Source organism: Lithobates pipiens, unplaced genomic scaffold (assembly GCF_037356315.1).
Source record: "Lithobates pipiens isolate NorthernLeopardFrog02 unplaced genomic scaffold, aLitPip1_a1.2 Scaffold_19, whole genome shotgun sequence".
Classification (NCBI taxonomy): domain Eukaryota; kingdom Metazoa; phylum Chordata; class Amphibia; order Anura; family Ranidae; genus Lithobates; species Lithobates pipiens.
Window position 1 is genome coordinate 288,300,351 of NW_027507764.1, and position 14,296 is coordinate 288,314,646.

Sequence of the window (14,296 nt, forward strand, 5' to 3'; positions counted from 1 at the left end):
CTCTGGGTCTCATGCTTGTGGCTGTCAGTCTTGCTATGCTTCATGGGACTTGTAGTTCTGCAACAGCTGGATTTCCACTAATTGCATATTCCTGTCCTAGTGCATTTGTATAGCAAAGTGGTTTTTGACAATAGGAAATAAGGCCCTTTGTGACAGAAAACACAAAATGACTTCCCAAACTGGTATTGAGTATTGAAAGAAGTAGACACACACATTTTTTTTTTTTTTGATTTTTTAATAGTGCACATTCCAACCAGTGCCTCTTATTTAGATCTTTTTTTTTTTGTGTTTTTTTTTTTTTTTTTATTCTTTTTTTTTTTTGGGGGGGAAATTGTTTTTTAAAATTATTTTTTTTTATATTTTTTTTTTGTTTTTATAAATTATTATTTTTTTTTCTTTTTTTTTTCTTTTTTGGTAAACATAGAAATATATAAATATATCAAAAATGCAATTATCACAAAAATAAAAAAAATAAAATCAGATTTTTAACTATTTACATAAAACAAGGGGTAAAGCCAAATTTTGAAGATGCACACCAAAAATTGGTAATGTCAACATGTGCTATGTACCATCATGAGTGATCAATGGACGTGTTTGGTGTGTGCAATCCCTTCCTCTCACATACTAGAAGGATTTGCAAACACCAAATGCGTCCATTGCGATCCTCTGATGGCACATAGCACATGTTGACACACCGTGTGCATCTTCAAAATTTGGCCTCTAAAAACTCTGTTTTTAAAACATTAAAAACGTTTTTACAAGGGAATGAAGAACATGATCGATTGGGTTTTAGGGAAAAGGGGCTTAGATTCTCCCTAAAACATCGATCATGTTCTTCATTCCCTGCCTCATAGTGACCAGTTCTCTTTGAATATTGAGAATCTGGTTCTCCATCCGGTCAATCTGCCCATTCCAGGCCATGATGTCACCAATTAGCCTCTGGGCACTGTCCGCTGAAAATGGCTCCGCGGCTTCTCCAACCACAACCAGATCATCACCTAAAAACATGTGTAGATAAAAAATTGGTTAAAATATACAGCCATTAATTGTTTACCTTAAGCTGGGTTGTCAGACACTCACTTTCACTTTGTGGGGTGTGTAACTCCACCTGCTCTTCCTCCTCCACATCTAGCCCTGGGCTGGGCTCATCCAGTGGAGCTACGGAGCTTGGTCCAGCGGAGGATACCGAGCTTGGCTGCTCCCTCGAGGACACTGGGCTGGGCAGCTCCAATACTGATGCGGGGCTGGATGGCTCCATCACCGACACGGGGCTGGGGCTGGGGCTAATTGCCCAATCAGGCTGGCGAGGTCGGGGGGTCCTGGGCTGCTCCGCCTCTTGTCTGAGTCTTTGTTTCCCTATGAGAATGAAAAAAAAAAAAAATACTTTTAAGCATAGTGATATTTGAGTTCAGAAATTTGAATATGAAACATTGGTTTGAAGTGGTGTAAAATTATTAGCTGGTTATTACAAGATCCTAGTTTAATACATCCTTAAAATGACTTTTTTTTAGTTAGGCTGTGTTCAGACTGCTGCGATGTGTGAACGCTGCAAATCTACTGTGGTTTCACGCATCGCATGCGCAGTTCGCACTGCCCTATGTGACCTGCTGGGAGTATCAGTGTAAAGTTTTATTGACACCTCCAAATTAGTTCTCATTTCACAGTGCAATCTTTAAACTCGGACAGGAATCGGACCACATGGTGTGAACACCCATGTGATCCGATTCGGCTGTGGACTAAAAAAAGGGCCATGTACAAGTTTGGTCCGGATGCGATGTAAATTCAGCCATACTATATGCATGGCTGAAATCGCATCACACAGAGATCACATGTGATTTGCACTGCAGTGCGGTGCAAATCACATTTGATCTCGTGCATTGCAGCAATGTGAACCTAGCCTTTAACCAAACTGTGATACTGTATATCTTTTGTCCAAGTTTCACAGACGGACACACTCGAATCAACGCCTGGAGTACCTGTGTGTGATTATGTCAAAAATGTTCTATGAAGGCCCAAACTACACTTATAAAAATTTCCTAGTCCAGATGTTGAACCAGCATTTTATCTATCTATCTATCTATCTAATTTTTTTAATTGAGTCTACATTGCACTGAATAAATTTATGAAACTTTAGTAAAAATTTATATCCTATAAACTGAGCGTGACAATTCAGTTTATCATGAACAATACAAAAAAAATAATAACTAATTAAAATCTAATCCAACACCAGATAAATTTACACCATACACAAATTCATGCTATTTACGCCCACATATACGAACAACCATATGCGCCATATTTTCATAAACTACCTACACGAACGATTAATATAAAATCCGCCAGATCTACAGTCACTATCTACACGAACGATTACGATCAAATCCGCAAGTTTTACATACACTATCTACACGAACGCCTACGATCAAATCCGCCAGATTTACATACACTATCTACACGAACCCCTACGATCAAATCCGCCAGATTTACATACACTATCTACACGAACGATTACGATCAAATCAAACGATTATGTCCGACAGTCACGAGAAACGCGGAGTTTACTCACTTTTTTTCAGGACCTTTTTGATGCGGTAATATTGGTCCGGCTCCCTGGACTTGATGTCCGACCATCGTTTCCGCAGCTGGTCCTTTCCTCTTCGTACCCCAAATTTTGTCTCCAAGGCTGTGACTACCTCGTCCAAGATGGCGCTTTTCCGGACATTAGGTTTTGGGTAAGGGCCATGTTCCCCATCATAATCCTCCCTTTTTAAGATAGCCACCATCTCCACCATCTCTTCGAAGGCCATATTGGTGGCCTTATATCTCCTCCTTGCTCCTGAAGCATGGGGCCCATGGCTTTCCTCCGCGCTGCTCACGCTGCTCCTCGAATTTGCATCCGCCATTTTCTACTCTCATACACCCACAGCGTAAGGAGGGTAAAAGGGGCGGGGAAACACGGTCGCAAGGGACGTCAGGGGCGGGCGACGCAGGCGGAGCCTGAGCGCATGCGCCGTATATAAAGCGTTACCGCGAGGCCGTACGCTTGTCCGAACGGGAGCAGCGAGTGCTACACGCGACGGTAAGATAGTTATCATTTTATTTTCGGTTAATTTAAAGCCTGCGTTAGGGATATGCATATTGAATTTTATTCTTATTGATGTTTAATTGATTTCTATGTGGGTTGGTGGTTAAGTGGGCTTGGTGTTTTGTGTGGTAGTGTGGGGGTGGGTGTATAGGGGGGTGGGGCTAGTGTGTGTGTGTGTGTGTGTGTGTGTGTGTGTGTGTGTGTGTGTGTGTGTGTGGGGGAGTGTTTGTGTGTGTGTGTGTGTGTGTGTGTTTGTGTGTGTGGGAGGGGTAGTGTGTGTGTGTGTGTGTGTGTGTGTGTGTGTGTGTGTGTGTATGGGGCAGTAGTGTGTGTAGAGTGTGTGTGGGGGGGGAGTGTTTGTGTGTGTGGGAGGGGTAGTGTGTGTGTGTGTGTGGGGGGGGGGGTAGTGTGTGTGTGTGTGTGTGTGTGTGTGTGTGTGTGTGTATGGGGCAGTAGTGTGTGTAGAGTGTGTGTGTGGGGGGGGAGTGTTTGTGTGTGTGGGAGGGGTAGTGTGTGTGTGTGTGTGTGTGTGTGTGTATGGGGCAGTAGTGTGTGTAGAGTGTGTGTGTGTGGGGGGGGGAGTGTTTGTGTGTGTGGGAGGGGTAGTGTGTATGTGGGAGGGGTAGTGTGTGTGTGTGTGTGTGTGTGTGGGGGGGGGGGGTACTGTGTGTGTGTGTGTGTGTGTGTGTGTGTGTGGGGGGGGGGTAGCGTGTGTAGTAGTGTGTGTCTCGCCTACATTGTCACAATATAGTGTGCATTTGGTCTGACTTTTTTTTTTTTTTTTTTTTTGGTTGTTGTTTTTTTCTCCAGAAAATGCAAAAGTATACTGCAGACCCCTTTAAGGAGGAGGCCTTCCTTTCAACCTTTCTTGATTTAGTGGAGTCGCACAGCAATCTGTGGGATACAAAACACCCCCAATATCCAATCCGTGCTGCCCGGAAGAAGACACTGGAGACAGTTTTGGCGTTTGTGAAAACCCGAGTCCCCCAGGCAGACACTGACTTTGTGAACAACAAAATTAAGAACCTGCGTAGCGTGTATAGGCGGGAGCAAAGAAAGATCCTAGAGTCCCAAACATCAGGATCAGCAGCAGGTCAGGTCTATGTACCTAGGCTGTGGTATTATGACAGGCTGCGTTTTCTGGATGACACGTCAGAAGCCAGGCCGTCACTTTCGACTCTTCCGTCTACCCGTCCCTCCACACTTCCCTCCGCCTCAGGTGAGCCATCCCTGGAAGATCCAGACCCTTCCTTGCTGGACGAAGTTGATGCGCCCAGCTGGAGCCAGGTATATTTTAGTTTCTAAAGTTTGGATTGCTCAAATATTAATGATGTAAAGTTCAATGTTTGAATTGCTTCCAAATCTAGGATTTCATCACAAATTAAATTAGATAGAAGGATACAGTAGTTTACACAAATGTGGCTCAAATCTTGGTGAACTGATGGAAAAATGATGGTGCCAAAATGATAGCCTTTTGTATTTCAAGACAAATGTATTTGCAAGTGAGAACTGTAAAATTGTTAGTGATTGCTGATTTCTAAATATAGACATATTTTAGTTTGTGATTGTTTTGTTTTTTACACAGGATGAGCTCACCCAGGAGGAGGCCGGGACCAGTGGTATGGAGGAGGAGGCCGGGACCAGCCACACACAAGAGCTAGCTGGGCCCAGCAGGAGCCGGACTGAAAGCCAGGTCCCTCCCCTCCGCCTAGCCAGCAAAAAGCCCAGGAGGATGGGCCGTACAGAGGAGGAGTCCTTGGTGCTGATACGGCAAGCCACACAGATTTTGTCCAAACCCCCCAATCCGGAGGAGGCCTATGCCACTTATCTGGCTAGCAAGCTCCAAGAAATGGACAAACCACAAAGAAACTTGTGTGAGGCAATCTTTTTTGATGCCATACAACGGGGTCTGAAGGGTGAGCTCACACCCACCACCAAGCTTTACAACTCAGACCCTACTGCTCCTCCTCCTCCTCCTCCTCCTCCTCCTCCTACCACAACTCCACCACCAGAGGCACAGCCTCCAGCGACGCGTGGAGGGAAGGCTAGACGGAAGAGTCGCAGGTGACTGCCTGGCTTCAGTCTGCTCTGAAAGAAGGCTGTTGTAGTACCACAGTCTGGGGACATAGATCTCATCTGCTGCTGTTCCTGGTCTTTGGGATTCTAGGACCTGGTTGTGCTCCCTATGTACATGCTACGCAGGTTCGGAATTTTGGTGTCCACTCACTTGATGTGTGCCTGGGGGACAAAAGGCTTCACAAACGTCAAAATTGTCTCCAGTGTTGCCTCCCTCTTGTTTTTTTTTGGTTCTGAGGGAAAATAAAAATGTATTATTTCCCAAAAATCTTGTATGTTTTTTTTTTTTTTTTTTCAATATTTTTGTATAATTTTGGCTTAAAAAACAAAGTTTATTTGTGAGTAGGCAGATACATGTCAAAAGACTCTGGGGGTTATTTACAAAACACACGTTCATGTAAATATGCTAACTTCAAGTGCAATTTTTAAAGCACTGCAAGTGCACTTGGAAGTGCAGTCGCTGTAAATGTGAGGCTTAACATTTGAAATGAGGGGAAGCTCTGCTGATTTTGAACATGCAATCATGTGTAAGCTAAAATGCTGGTTTGGGTATCTATCTATCTATCTATCTATCTCTACTTGCATAGTCCTGCTTGGCCCAAAAAAATGCAAGTCCATCTTGTTTCAAACCCCCCACCCAAAAAAAAAAAAAAAATGACAATAGTAGTTCCAAAAATATATAGTAATAGATAAATTCTATTTTTTTTCTGAAATAAATATATATATATATTCTTTTTTTTCATAGTTTTTTTTGTTTGTTTGTATTTTTTTAAATTTGGAATCTATTTTTTCTATAATTGGAAGATTAATCATAGGATGAGGATGAATAAAAACATGTACCGTAGTATAACTCTGTGTGAATATAAGCAGCAAAGCTACTTCACTTTTCTTGCATTACGAAGAAGGAAAGAACGGGCTATATTAAAAAACCACAAAATTAGCAGCATGACGAATATGCTAGCTTCAATACGAACACTAGTTTTACAAGACCGAGCGCTTCCGCCCTGTAAATTCTTTCTGAGTATGCGCGGAACTTAGTTTGACGAACAAGCCTACACACGAGGGGACTGTTCGCTGAAACCAAGTTTCAGCGGACAGTTTTTCGGAATTTCCGAAAAACTTTGTTCAGCAGACTGTTCGCTGAAACTGTCCGCTGAAAGCCCACACACGGGCGGACTGTCCGCCGAAACACTGTTCAGCGGACAAAGTTGGGCGAACAGTCCCCGCGTGTGTACGCGGCCTCAGTTAAAGATATAAGAATACCTGACATCAAGTCAAACAAAAAGAAAAAAGTCAGTCCATAGACCTCACGAGTTGGCATAGTAGATGAAAAACTACTACTTTTTGATTGCCCTGGCGACTTTTATTTCCTTCAGCACCAGCTTATTTTTGCAGGGAACCATTCGGCTTCATGCATAGCTTTGGTTGAGAGGGTATTTTTAGAAGCTGGATGTTTTGTAAAGAAGATTGCAGTTCTTCAGCAGAACGACAGACATATTTAGACCCTTGGAAGTGAAGCAAATTAAAAATGAAAAGCCCCACTGGTAGGTGATTTGATGTTGATGTAAAACTTGAAGAAGTGGCTTCAAAGCTTGACGCTTAGAGATGATGAGCTGAGATAGATCAGTAAAAAGTTGATAGGCATGTCCCTGGAAAAACAGTGAATCTTTTTCTCTAGCTGCAGCTAGAAGTTATTTTTTGGTACAGAAATAGTGAAATTTGGCAATAATATCGCACGGTGGTCCATCAGCTTTGCGAGGTGTGAAGGCTCTATGAACCCTGTCCATCTTAATTCCTTCGACTGGTATGGAAGGCTTTAGTTCTTGAAATAGGGATAGCATAGTGGCTTGCAAATCAGTGACAGATTCAGATATTCCATACATAAGGGTATTGGAATATCGGGCCCTATTTTTGTAATCTTCTAAACGAGATCGAAGGACTAATGCCCTATACACACGGTCGGAATTTCCAATGGAAAATGTGCGATCGGATCGTGTTGTTGGAAAATCCGATCGTATGTGGGCTCCATCTGACTTTTTCCATCGGAATTTCCGACTCCACAAAGTTTGAGAGCAGGGTCTAAAATTTTCCCACAACAAAATCCGATTGTTTAAATTCCGATCGTGTGTAGACAATTCCGACGGACAAAGTGCCACGAATGCTCAGAATAAATGAAGAGACCACAGCTATTGGCCCGTTTATAGTCCCGATGTATGTGTTGTACGTCACCTCGTTAAGAACGATCGGATTTTCCGACAACTTTGCCCAACCATATGTATGCAAGGCAAGTTTAGCACAAAATCCAACAGAAAAAATCTGATGGATTTTGTTGTCGGAATGTCCGACCGTGTGTACAGGTTTTACTCTTTGAGGTTTTCAAATTTAACTGCATAAGTCTGGGTGTTATTTTCAAGTTCATAAACCGCAGTTCAAGATTTGTAGTGCGTTGGCCCAATTCTCTGATTTCCCTAGTCAGACTGTCTGTAATATGATCTGTTTAAGGGCTTTGTGAAGCATTTTTTAAAATTGCCTCAGAACAGAAGAATGAGCAGGGTCTGTAAAAAATGTCATTTGTGAAGTTTGTATATCTGAATCTGAGTCATATTCCCCCTGTGTTGTCACAGACACTGAGTATGAGGTAACAGGAGGAGGGGATGAAGCTAGTGCCATTCTGACTGAAGCCTGAGGCAGCACTGCTTTGTTGTTTTTTGGCTTAATTTTCAGGCGAGAACTTCCAAGTACCACCCCTTCCCGCTGAGCATACGCAGATGTGTGTACTTGGCTTCCAGGGGTTATACCGGGATGATGCCCGCACCTGCAGGCATCATCCTATTACCATTTTTCACAGTGGGTCGGATGCCTGCGGCTGCTGGGCAGGTACTGGAATGAAGCCGTAAGCGGCTTCATTCCAGTCTCCTAATGGTAAACATGGAAGCGACGTCATGACGTCACTTCCCGTTTACTTGGCTGCCAATGGCGCTGGTTTTAAAAAAATATACAGTATTCAGAATCACTGTTTTCGGTGATCTGAATATATTGAAGCGTAAAGGAGGGATCGGGGGTCTTTTAGACCCCCGATCCCTCCATAAAGAGTACCTGTCACCACCTATTACTGTCACATTTTTTTAAAAAACTATTTATTATTTTAAAACAAAGAAAAAAATTTAAAGCGCCTGCCATCCCCACGAGCTCGCGAAGCAAAGAAAACGCATACGGAAGTCGCGCCTGCATTTGTAAACGGTGTTCAAATCACACATGTGAGGTATTGCTGGGATCGTCAGAGCGAGAGCAATAATTCTTGCACTAGACCTCCTCTGTCACTCTAACATGGTAAACGTAAAAAAAAATGTAAAGCGTCGCCTATTGAGATTTTTAGGTACCATAGTTTGTCGTCATTCCACGAGTGCGTGCAATTATAAAGTGTGACATGTTTGGTATCTATTTACTCGGCGTAACATTATCTTTCACATTATGCAAAAAAATTGGGCTAATTTTACATTTCATTTTTTTTATTCATGAAAGTATCCCTTTTCCCAAAAAGTTGCGTTTAAAACACTGCTGCGCAAATACCGTGTGACATAAAATATTGCAACAATCGCCGTTTTATTCTCTAGAATCTCTGCTAAAAAAATATATATAATATTTGGGGGTTCCAAGTAATTTCCTAGCAAAAATATGGATTTTAACTTGTAAACACCAAATGCCAAAATAAATGAAAGGGTTAAGTGGCAGGGGTTATTAGCAGACAGAGTAACAATATTTACTGGGTGAAGCTGAGCCTGGACACGGTATAATACAGCATAAACATCCCTTCAGGAGCAGAGCTCTAAGCTGGCATGTCTGCTCCGCCCATGCGCCCCAAGAACTTTATTTTTTTTCAAGTTGTTATGGGTAAATTTCTGCTTTAAGCTTTGACAATAAAACTGTCACGATCAAGGGTCAGGCTCGAAGACCAATTGCTATAGCAGTTGCAGTACTACCACTAACCAGCAGGATAGGAACACAGGCAGTAACTCTGGCAGATGACACTTGCTCACCTGAGGTGCGGAGTCTAAGTACTAACCGGTTTTCACCAGAGCTCCAGATGGTGGAGATGGATTTAGCTGCGTGTTAGTACCAGGTTGCGGTCCTCAGGATCGCCCCACCAGGAGGTGAGCAAGCCAGGGTTCAGTAGCGGATGAGCAGGTGAGGATCAAACAGAAGCATGGTCTTTAAGCAAGCCAAAAGGTCGGTAATGAGTAGTTGCAGGTTGGGATCAGGCAGAAGCATAGTCGTGAAACAAGCCAAGGGTCGTAAATGAGTAGTAGCAAATATAAGCGGCAGCAGGGAAGACAGGAGCGAGATACAGGCTAGAGATAGCACAATATTCTGGCAAGGAGGAAGTGCAGAGACATGGCTTATATCAGGAAGTTCATGGGAGGAGCAAAGAGTTCAAGGTTTAGCTGAAATCAAGGTACAAGGCAGGGTTGTCTAAAGGATCTGACAAGGCACTGTCCAGCATCTCAGATAGCTCAGAGAGAAGATTCATTGCCAGCCAAAGCTGAGGTCCCGGGTTCAAGTCCAGGTCCTGCCAGTACTCCCCTCCTCCCAGGACGGCCACTGGACGTCTTAGGGCCTGATTTGTGAGGGAACCTCTGGTGGAATTCTCTTGTTAATCTAGGAGCATGAACATTCTGCTCAGACTCCCAAGAATTAACTTCTGGCCCATATCTTTCCCATTTAACCAGATATTGAAATTTGTTCCTATAGATCCTGGAATCAAGAATTTTCTAACAGGTGGAGGGGGTGGAAGAATTCTTCCCGAAAAAGTATTTTCGTGAAAAGGTTTGAGTAAGGATATGTGAAACACAGGGTGAATCTTCATACTGGCTGGAAGTTTTAGGCGAAAGGCGACTGGGTTGATCTGGGCCGAGATCTGGAAAGGTTCCACAAACTTTTGTCTCAACTTTGCAGATGGAACATGAACCTTCAGATTTTTAGTAGATAACCACACTTGATCACCCACATGAATGGTTTGACCATTAGACTGAGGATGAAAAGTAGAAGATAGATTAATCGTTACTCCTAGAGCTGAGCAAAAGCTTTTCCAAAACTTTGAAGTGAATTGTACTCCTCTGTCAGAAACCACATCTTCTGGAATTCGATGTAGTCTAAAGATTTCTCGAACCATCAACTCCGCAGTTTGTTCCGCAGAGGGTACCCCCTTGACTGGTATAAAGTGAGCCATCTTCATGAAGCGGTCAATAACAACCAAGATGGTGGTCATTTCTTTAGAGGGGGGTAAATCGACTACAAAGTCCATAGGGATTGATCCTCATGGTCTTGATGGGACAGAGAGTGGCTGGAGCAACCCCAAAGGAGAAGCTCGGGGTGTCTTATTGCAAGCACAGGCCAGGTACGAGGCTACATAACCTTTGACATCTCTTTTGTACCCAGGCCACCAAAAGGAATGGGATAAAAGTTCCTCTGTCTTAGAAACACCAAAATGTCCAGCAAGTTTTGAGTCATGAACCAACTTGAGGACTTCAACCCGAGCAACTTCAGGTACATAGAGGCGATGTGATTTTGTACTCAAGGATGATGTCCATAGGAGGATTCTTGAGGAGTGGGTCATTCTCATACCCTTCCTTGGAGGAGACTCAAGAGTGCTTTAGAACTTGTGGCACTTAGAAAGTTCTTTTGAGGTAGGACTGTGTATTCAGAGTTGTTTTCCTGGAGAGGTCCAGACAACATTCGTGATAAGGCATCAGCCTTACCATTCCTTGACCCAGGTCGATATGAGATAATAAAATTGAACATGGAAAAGAACAATGACCAACGTGCTTGTCTAGAAGACAATCTCTTGGCAGAACGAATGAATTCCAGATTCTTATTATCTGTGAGAACGGTCACAGGATGCTTAGTGCCTTCCAGCAAATGCCTCCATTCAGAAAATGCTTCCTTAATTGCCAGTGAATGAATGAATGAATGAATGAATGAATGAAATACTTGTATAGCGCACAATGCGAACTGAATCGCCTCTAAGTAACTCCTTATTCCCAATACCCCCCCATTACTCTGCAGTACCCCCCATTACTCTGCAGTACCCCCCCATTACTCTGCAGTACCCCCCCATTACTCTGCAGTACCCCCCAATACTCTGCAGTACCCTGCCATTACTCTGCAGTACCCCCCCATTACTCTGCAGTACCCCCCCATTACTCTGCAATACCCCACCAATACCCCGCAATACCCCACCAATACCCCGCCATACCCAGCCATACTCGGTGATACCCTGCAATACCCAGTCATAGACGCCCCCCACCCCTCACCACCCTCCGGTGCTTCTACCAACTCGCCAGTACGATCAAAGCCGGAATCCTTTTTTTATTTCAGGCTTCCCAGCCTAGAGGTGAGATGTGGGGTCATATTGACCCCCAGATTTCACTGTAAAGAGGACCTCTCACCCCATATTCCTATTACAAGGGATGTTTACATTCCTTGTAATAGGAATAAAAGTGATCAAAAACTTATTTTTGGGGAAAAAAAATGTCAAACTAAAATAAATAAAGTAAAATGAACAATAAAAAAAAAAAAAAATTTAAAGCGCCCCTGTCCCCATGTGCTCGCATGCAGAAGCGAACGCATACGTAAGCCCCGCCCACATATGAAAACGGTGTTCAAACCACACATGTGAGGTATCGCCGCGAACGTTAGAGTGAGAGCAATAATTCTAGCCCTAGACCTCCTCTGCAACTCAAAACATGTAACCAGTAAAAAAAAATTAAAGTGTCGCCTATGGGGATTTTTTAAGTAGCGACGTTTGGCGCCATTCCACGTGCATGTGCAATTTTGAAGAGTGACATGTTCAATATCTATTTACTCAGCATAACTTCATCTTTCACTTTATGCAAAAATTGGGCTAACTTTACTGTTTTTTTTGTTTTTTTTTAAGCACAAAACAGTTTTTTCCCCCCCAAAAAAACGCGTTCGAAAAATTGCTGCGCAAATACCGTGTGAGATAAAAATTTGCAACGACCACCATTGTATTCTCCAGGGTCTTTGCTAAAAAAAAAAAAATACATAATGTTTTGGGTTTCTCTGTAATTTTCTAGCAAATAAATGATGATTTTTACATGTAGGAGAGAAATGTCAGAATTGTCCTGGGTGCTCCAGAACGCCTGATGGCGCTCCCTGCATGTTAGGCCTCTGTATGTGGCCACACTGTGTAAAAGTCTCACACATGTGGTATCACCGTACTCGGGGGTAATAGCAGAATGTGTTTTGGGGTGTAATTTGTGGTATGCATATGCTGTGTGTGAGAAATAACCTGATAATATGACAATTTTGTGAAAAAATAAATAAATTAATTTAAAAAAAAAAAAAAGGAAAAAAAAAAAATCTTGATTTTGCAAAGAATTGTGGGAAAAAATGACAACTTCAAAAAACTCATCATGCCTCTTACTAAATACATTGGAATGTCTTCTTTCCAAAAAGGGGTCATTTGGGGGGTATTTGTACTTTTCTGGCATGTTAGGGTCTCAAGAATTGAAATAGGCCGTCAGTCCTTCAGGTGTGATCAATTTTCAGATATTGGCACCATAGCTTGTGGACTCTATAACTTTCACAAAGACCAAATAATATCCACCAATTTGTACTTATTTTTACCAAAGATATGTAGTAGTATAAATTTTGGCCAAAATTTATGAAGAAAAAATTACTAATCTGCTAAATTTTATAACAGAAACGAAGAAAAATTCATTTTTTCGCAGAATTTTCGGTCTTTTTTCTTTTATAGCACAAAAAATAAAAAACTGAGAGGTGATTAAATACCACTAAAAGAAAGCTCTATTTGTGTGAAAAAAAGGACAAAAATTTCATATAGGTCTAGTGTTGCATGAATGAGTAATTGTCATTCAAAATGTGAGAGCACCAAAAGCTGAAAATTGGTCTGGTTATTAAGGGTGTTTAAGTGCCCAGTGGTCAAGTGGTTAATAGGGATGACAAAATGAGACAGTGGAGAATTTACTTTATTTTCTTCGAGAATCAATGGGGACATAGACTGGGTAATAGAGTTGATTTGTTCAGGCAGGATCACATCAGTTGCCGCAATTGTTCTTCTAACCTTGTTAGGACAGTTAACTGCGTAATGCCCAGAGTCTCCACAATATAGACAGAGATTCTCCGAACGTCTTCTTTCTTTCTCCTGAAAAGAAATGGATCTCTTAATTGCATCAACCTGCATAGGTTCAGCTGTGTCAGAATCTGGAGAAACTCTTGGATCCTTCTGAACAAATTGACTAGCAGGGAAACGCATGCCACCATTGCTTCCAAACATTCCCAGCCTCTCCTTCCTCCTTTCTGTAAGCCTCTGATCAACTCAGATACATAGTTGGATAAAGGCTTCAAGATCATTAGGAGTCTCTACTCTGGCAAGCTCATCTTTTACTTGTTCAGAAAGCCCTTGGCGGAACTGACTATTTTTGCGCTGCTGGGTTCCAAGTGGTATCTGCCATCCAGCGTCTGAATTCAGCTGTGTATTCAGCAACAGAGCGTTTACCCTGCCATAAACTATGCAACTTTGCTTCAGCCGTAGCGCAGCGGTTGGGATCATCAAAAACTTGATTCATTGCATCCTCGAAAGTCTGGAAATGATTCAGCATGGCACTGTCTTGTTCAATATAGGGGGAGGCCCAGGCTAGAGCTTCCCCAGTCAGGAGGTTGATAATAAACATTACCTTCTGTCTTTCAGAAATGAATGCAGTGGGTCGCATTTGGAAATAGATGCGACACTGGTTAAGAAAACCTCTGTAATGGTGGTGGTCGCCATTAAACTTGGGTGGGTGAGGCATATGTGTGTTAGTATCATCTCGGGAACATGTCAGAGCACAGATCTCTTCATGCTGCTCCTTCACCACACCTTCCGGTACGGAGAATTTTTCTTGGTAAGGGACATCGAACTCCTGCAGCTCTGCAATTTGCTGCCTGAATGGAGCCACAGCATTTGCTATAGCGGCCTCCATGTTTTGGGCCAGAATATTCTGTCACGATCAGGGGTCAGGCTCAAAGACCAATTGCTATAGCAGTTGCAGGACTACCACTAACCGGCAGGATAGGAACACAGGCAGTCACCCTGGCAGATGACACTGGCTCACC